The following is a 7,711-nucleotide window of genomic DNA, read 5'->3' on the forward strand; positions in this document are numbered from 1 at the left end:
TCCACTGAGTTACACAATCCAGATTTATAAGTAACACATTGCCAAACTGTTTATTAATAAAAAGAGGAAAAGGTGAGTATACATTAAGAAATAACAGAACAATGGCCTATCAGTCTCCCTAATCCCAAAACCCCGTCCCACCCTCTCCCCAGACACACACGACAGACTTGGGTAAGGGTTGGTGGGGATTTTAAAAAACGAGGATTAAAGGGTAGGTTTGAGATGAGTCTTCAAATTTACCCAAGACGTTCGGGTTGGCGCAATTCCATTCTTCGGCCACCAGATGGCGTTTTACCCAAGAGATCCAGGTCGGTGCAATTCCGCTCTTCGGCCACCAGATGACGCTGTACACAGAATGCTCAGATCGGTGCCCTGCTGCTGTCCAACCACCAGGTGGAACTTTCGCCTCCCTGTGAGATTAGTACAATTTTGAGCCTGAAATTAGCAGTTTTTACTGGCCTGGTTCTTGTGCAAGAATCTGGCGGCTTTATCAAGAACGTTCCCACCTTAAGCTTCAATTTAGAGCTCTTCCCCGGCCTTTAGACACTGAGTGAAAAGGTCATTGAAGTTCCCGAGTGGCTTACTTTCTTTCCAGAACTGAACAAAAGAAAAACACTCTCCAGAATGTTCCTGAGTGGCTTCACCAACCACCGGCGACGATAGGAGAAGACTGAAAATTCCACATACACCGATTGGCTGCTTGCTGAAACGACATCACAGGTTCTGCCACAGAACCTAGAGGGGACGTCGTGGCCTGGCCCAACAGGACAGGGGTGTTCCAGCCCGGCCTAAAATCTCTGATCCCGTGGCAGTGTCCACCCCGTCGTAAACGCCGACTGACTGGAAGACTGATTCTGGCCTGTAAAAGGGGCCAGCACGGCACTGGAGCGGTTCACACCACTCCAGCCGTTGATCCCGGCGCGAATTGGGCGCCGCAGGATCCGCACATGCTCAGTGGCTCTGGCGCCAACGCGCACATGCACAGTAGATTCCTTCAACACGCCTGACGTAACATGGGGCCGGCGCAGAGGAAACGAGACCCCCAGTCAGAAAGGGCGGCCCATCGATCGGCGGGCCCCAATCGCGGGCCAGGCCACATCGGAGGCCCCTCCCCACGGTATCGGACCCCCTCCCCCCCTCCCCATAGGCCGCCCACGACCCTTCCACGCCGAGTTCTCGCCGGCTGAGAGCAGGTGTGAACGGCGCCGCCGGGAATCGGCAGAGGGGGGGCCGCGAGGCGCCGTGCTAACCACACCGGCGCCAATGGTGCAGAGCGGAGAATCGGGTGCTGCCGTCGGAGCGGCGTGGTGCAGTTTGCGCTGGTCGTGGGGATTCTCTGGCTGAGGGAATCCCACCCCTGAGTCTAAACAGAAATCCCAAAGGTAGCAGGAATGTTGTAGCAGCTAACCAGAAGAGGGTAGATTAAAGCGGGCAGCAGGGCGGGGGTTAAAAGGGGGACACAGGACAGACAAAGAGTTTTACAACATTATAATAATAATCTTTATTCTCACGAGTTGGCTTACATTAGCACTGTAATGAAATCGATGGACTCCCGGACGGATCCGAAGGAGCGGACGCTGGGGCGTATATAGCGGCCATGTTTGAGAAGCTGCTGGGGGATGGGGCATTCCCCCGACCCTTGGAGTTGGACAGGAATGACAGAGCGCTTGCAAGGAAGCCGTGAATGGGAGACCCCCCCCCCCGAGGGCAATGGTGGTGAGATTCCACAGATATCTGGATAAGTAGCGTGTTCTACAGTGGACCAAGCAGACACGGAGCTGTAAGTGGGACAACAGTATCCTGCGGATCTATCAAGACCTGAGCGCGGAGGTGGCCAGGAGAAGAGCTGGATTCAATCAGATCAAGTCGACCCTTTTGAAGAAAAAGGTGAAGTTTGGGCTGTTGTACCCGGCCCGCCTCTGGGGTCACATACGAGGAACACCATTTCTATTTTGAGTCGCCAGAGGAAGCGCTGGACTTTGCGAAAAGGAAAGGACTGGTGTCGGACTGAGAACTTTGAACTTTGAATTTGGCTGTAGCGTTTATGTTTTGCAAAGAAAACGTTTTTTCTTTCCTGTTTTTTTTCCGGACATTATTTGTAATGCCTGCTGTATGGATCTGGGAGCAGCTACAGAGCTGAGTGAGGTAAATTTTTGTATTTGCACTGTTTGGGGGATGGAGGCGTGTTTGTTCAGATGCTGGTTCTTTTGCTTGACCTTTTCCTTTGTTTGAGTTCAACTAGGGTTCTTTTTTTCATCTCTGTCGGACAATTGTGTTGGGATTGTTTTTCATTTGAATATGTGTGTATGAGCGAGGGGGTGGGAGGGGGGGGGTAGGGAGGGAACAATAGGTGGGAGATTGTCTGGTGCCAGGGTCGAGCTTGGTGGGCTAGTTTACGGAAGCATAGTGGGGGGTGAACAGATGTTAAGCTTATCAAAGGGGTTGATTTATTTAGTGCTGGGGGGGGAGGGGGGAAAATGTTCTGCTGATGAGGGAGGGACTGTTGCTGAGGGACAGAGAGGAGGTCGGGGGGCGGAGGCTGCCTGGGGGCGGGCCGGTGGAGGCGCGGGGCGCGGGCTGGTGACTGGCCCAAGAGAGAAGATGGCTGATCGGCGATGGGGGGGGAGGGGGCGATGAGCCCCCCAACTAGGCTGATCACCTGGAATGTACGAGGGCTCAATGGGCCGGTCAAGAGGGCACGCATGTTCGCGCATTGGAGGGTCTGAAGGTGGACGTGGTAATGCTGCAGGAGACGCACCTTAGATCAGATTAGGTTAAGGAAAGGCTGGGTCAGTCAGGTCTTTCACTCGGGACTGGACTCAAAGGCTAGAGGGGTCGCGATCCTGATCAATAAGCGGGTGGTGTTTGAGGCGGGTAGAATAGTCTCGGATGTGGGAGGTCAGTCATTATGGTCAGTGGGAAACTGGAGGGGGTGCAGGTGGTATTAGTGTATGCGCCAAATTGGGACAATGTGGTGTTTATAAAGAGGATGCTGGGGAAGATACCGGACCTGGACTCGCAGAAGTTGGTCATGGGAGGGGACTTCAACACAGTTATTGACCCTGGCTTGGACCGGTCAAGCTCGAAAATGGGCAGGGTGCCAGCTATGGCAAAGGAACTAAAAGGGTTCATGGAGCAGATAGGGGGGTGGAGGGATGGAGTGGACCCATGGAGATTTGGGCAGCCAAGAGTAAAGGAGTTCTCCTTCTACTCACACGTGCATAAAGTGTACTCCCGGATTGATTTCTTTATTCTGAGCAGGGCTTTACTGACGGGGGGGAGGTGGACACGGGGTATTCGGCGATCACAATCTCAGGCCATGCTCCGCACTGGGTTGACCTACAGATTAGTAAAGACGGTAATCAGCGCCCGCACTGGGGGTTCGACGTGGGGCTTTTAGTGGACGAGGAGATGTGCGAGCGGCTGAGGAAATGTATTCAGAACTACCTGGAGGTCGACGACACGGGGGAAATTTCAGCAGCGATGGTCTGAGAAGTACTGAAGGCGGTGGTCAGGGGGGAGCTGATCTCGATACGGGCCCACAGGGCGAAGGTGGGCAGGGCAGAGATGGTAAAGGAGATGCTATAGGTCATCAGGAGGTATGCGGAGACCCCAGAGGGAGGGTTTCTAAGGGAACGGCGGAGGCTACAGGCAGAGTTCAGCTTGATAACCACAGGGTGGGCGGTGGAGCAGCTGAGAAAGGCGAGGGGGGGGGATCTATGAGCATGGAGAGAAGGCCAGCAGAATGCTGGCACAGCAGCTTAGAAAGAGGGAGGCGGCCAGGGAGATGGGGAAAGTAAATGACGGAGATGACAACCTGGTTGGAGATTCAGCAGGGGTGAATAAGGCGTTTAGGGATTTCTACAGTAGGCTGCACAGGTCGGAACCCCCTATGGGCTGGAGGGGATGAGGCACTTCCTAGGGGGGCTGTATTTCCCAAAGGTGGACGGGGAGCTGGTAGAAGGGCTGGGGGCCCCGATCGGCTTGGAAGCGATAACAAAGGGGCTGAATGCCATGCAGTCGGGTAAAGCCCCGGGGCCGGACGGGTACCCAGCGGAGTTTTACAAAAAGCTCTCTGGGACATTGGGGCCGGTGTTGATGAGGATGTTCAATGAGGCAACAGAGAGAGAGGTGCTGCCCCCGACGATGTCACAGGCCACAATCTCGCTGATCCTGAAGCGGGACAAGAACCCGGAGCTGTGTGAGTCCTGCAGGCCGATATCCATATTGAATGTGGACGCCAAACTGCTGGCCAGAATTTTGTCCTCTAGGATTGAAGATTGTGTTCTGGACGTTATTGGGGAGGACCAGACGGGGTTTGTTAAGGGTAGGCAGTTGGTGGCCAATGTAAGAAGGTTGCTAAATGCGATCATGATGCCCCCAGAAGGTAGAGAGGTGGAGGTAGTGGTCGCAATGGATGCAGAAGAGGCTTTTGATAGGGTAGAATGGGATTATCTGTGGGAGGTACTGGGACGGTTCGGATTTGGGCGGGGCTTTATTGACTGGGTCAGGTTGCTGTATCAGGCTCCCATGGCGAGCGTACGGATGAATAGGACAGCATCGGACTATTTTAGCTACACCGGGGGACGAGGCAGGGGTTCCCCCTCTCCCCACTGCTGTTTGCGCCAGCTATAGAGCCGCTGGCAATTGCGCTGAGAGCCTCGAGGGGCTGGAAGAGGCTGGTCCGGGGGGGGAGTGGAACACAGAGTCTCGCTTTACGCAGATGACCTGCTTCTGTATGTGTCGGACCCAGTGATGGGGATGGTAGAAATCGTGAGGATTCTGGGGGAATTTGGCCGGTTCTCGGGGTAGAAACTGAAATTGGGGAAAAGTGAGATGTTTGTGATCCAGGCAAGGGTTCAGGAGAAGCCATTGGGGGAACTGCCGTTTCGAGTGGTAGGGGGAAGTTTTAGGTATCTGGACATCCAAGTGGTGCGGGAATGGGAACGGTTACACAAACTTAATCTGGCCCGTCTGGTGGACCAAATGAAGGACGATTTTCGGAGGTGGGACTGGCTGGGAGGGTGCAGACGGTGAAGATGACGGTCCACCCGAGATTCCTGTTTGTGTTCCAGTGTCTCCCCATCTCCAGGGGCTGGGTTAGCTCACAAGGCTAAATCGCTGGCTTATAAAGCAGACCAAGCAGGCCAGCAGCACGGTTCGATTCCCGTACCAGCCTCCCCGGACAGGTGCCGGAATGTGGCGACTAGGGGCTTTTCACAGTAACTTCATTGAAGCCTACTCGTGACAATCGGCGATTTTCATTTCATTCATTTCATTTTCATTATTCCGCGCTCCTTTTTTAAACGGGTCAACAAAGTGATCACTGGCTTTGTTTGGGCGGGCAAGACCACGCGAGTAAAAAAGGGGATGATTGAGCGGAGTTGGGGAGAGGGCGGGCTGGCGCTGCCAAACCTCAGTAACTATTACTGGGCGGCGAATATAGCCGTGATCAGGAAGTGGGTGGTGGGGAGGGGTCGGCATGGGAGCGTATGGAGGCGGCTTCATGCAAGGGCACCAGTCTGGGGGCGTTGGTAACTGTGCCTCTGCCGTTCCCGCCGGCACGGTACTCCACCAGCCCCTTGGTGGTGGCGGCCCTGAGAGTCTGGGGGCAATGGAGGAGACATGTGGGAGCAGATGGAGCATCGGTCTGGTCCCCAATCTGTAATAATCACCGGTTTGCCCCGGGAAAGGTGGACGGGGGATTTCGGAGATGGCAGAGGGCAGGAATTGAGAGGATGCGGGATATGTTTATAGAAGGGAGCTTTCCTAGCTTGAGGTAGCTGGAGGAGAAATTCGGATTGGCGAGGGGAAACTAATTTAGGTGCCTACAGGTGCGGGACTTCCTAATTAGACAGGTCTCAAATTTTCCACTCCTACCACCAAAGGGGATTCAGGACAGGGTAGTTTCCAGAGGGTGGGTGGGGGAGGGGAGGGTCTCCGACATCTATTAGGAACTCATGGGGTCAGAGGAGACACAGACCGAGGAGCTGAAGTGCAAGTGGGAGGAGGAGCTGGGAGGAGAGATAGAGGATGGTCTGTGGGCGGACGCGTTGAGTAGAGTCAATGCGTCCCCAACTTTGCCAGGCTCAGCCTGATACAGTTTAAGGTTGTGCATCGGGCTCACATGACAGTGGCCCGGATGAGCAGATTCTTTGGGGCGCATGAGGGGGGGGGAGCAGCGAACCAAGTCCATGTGTTAAGAACATGTCCAAAGCTAAGGGGATTTTGGCAGGGGTTTGCGGATGTCATGTCCACGGTGTTAAAAACAAGGGTGGCGCTGAGTCCAGAGGTGGCGATTTTCGGGGTGTCGGAAGACCCGGGAATCGAGGAGGAGAAAGAGGCAGACGTTCTGGCCTTTGCTTCCCTGGTAGCCCGGAGACGGATACTAGTAGCTTGGAGGGAGTCAAAGCCCCCGAAGTCGGAGACCTGCCTATCTTAGAGGTTCGCTGTTAGGGTTCACCCGGAGGTGGCAACCAATCGTCGACTTCTTCGCAGAAAATTAATCGTCAGCAGAAGAGGGGGGGGGGGGGCCTAGTTTTATTTAGAGTCGGGGGTTAATAAAGGTGGGACCTGCAAGGGAAGTAGCAGGCTTTTTTTGCACTATGTTTATAGACTTATGTACATTGTTTATTTTGTCGTTGTTGTAAAACCAAAATATACCTCAATAAAATGTTTATTGAAAAAAAAACACTGCAATGAAGTTACTGTGAAAACCCCCTAGTCACCACCCTCCGGCGCCTGTTCGGGTACACAGAGAGAGAATTCAGAATGTCCAATTCACCTAACAAGCACGTCTTTCGGGACTTCTGGGAGGAAACCGGAGCACCCGGAGGAAACCCACGCAGACACGGGGAGAACGTGTAGACTCCGCACAGACAGCAACCCAAGCCGGGAAACGAACCTTCATAGAGAATGGTGGAACAATCGAGGCTTTATTGAACGAGATGTTGTGCCTCCTGCAGCTGGAACCAGAATGGCTGCAGCGCCGGAGAGCACACACTTTAATACTCCGCCTGCTGGGCGGAGCCAGCAGGCAGGGATTTACCAACGTACCTCTAATATACAGGCAGTGCCGTAATACATATACCACTAGTGGTGTTCACCATACCAATCTTCTTACTCTTCTAGGGAGACTTGTGTCTATGTGTACATGTGTGTCGGCCCAGATGTGCATCTTTTCACTAACCAAATAAACAAAAGCAACAAATTTTGGATCAATTAAAACATCGAAACAAAAGGTCGTTAAAGGAGTCAATAACTCAACGCCAGTACAACCCCCCCTCCCCCACGGTGCCCATGGTGTACGGAATGCCCCGATGGTACCAGCAGACACTAGAGCTCCCTCTCCAGGAACATCCTTTTCAGCAATATAGGCACAGTCAGGCTAGATGACCCCCCTTCCCCACCCTCAGCTACCCGCAGCCTGGACGTATTAACGACACAGGGTGAAACTTATTTTACTCCTGGGGCAGCACGGTAGCACAGTGGTTAGCACAGTTGCTCCTCACCTCCAGGGTGCCAGGTTCGATTCCCAGCTTGGGTCACTGTCTGTGCGGAGTCTGCACGTTCTCCCCGTGTCTGCGCGGGTTTGCTCCGGGTGCTCCGGTTTCCTCCCACAGTTCAAAGACGTGCAGGTTAGGTGGATTGGCCATGATAAATTGCCCCTGTGTCCAAAATGGTTAGGTGGTGTTACTGGGATAGGGTGAAG

The sequence above is a fragment of the Scyliorhinus canicula genome, chromosome 23, assembly GCF_902713615.1.
Source record: "Scyliorhinus canicula chromosome 23, sScyCan1.1, whole genome shotgun sequence".
NCBI classification, from domain to species: domain Eukaryota; kingdom Metazoa; phylum Chordata; class Chondrichthyes; order Carcharhiniformes; family Scyliorhinidae; genus Scyliorhinus; species Scyliorhinus canicula.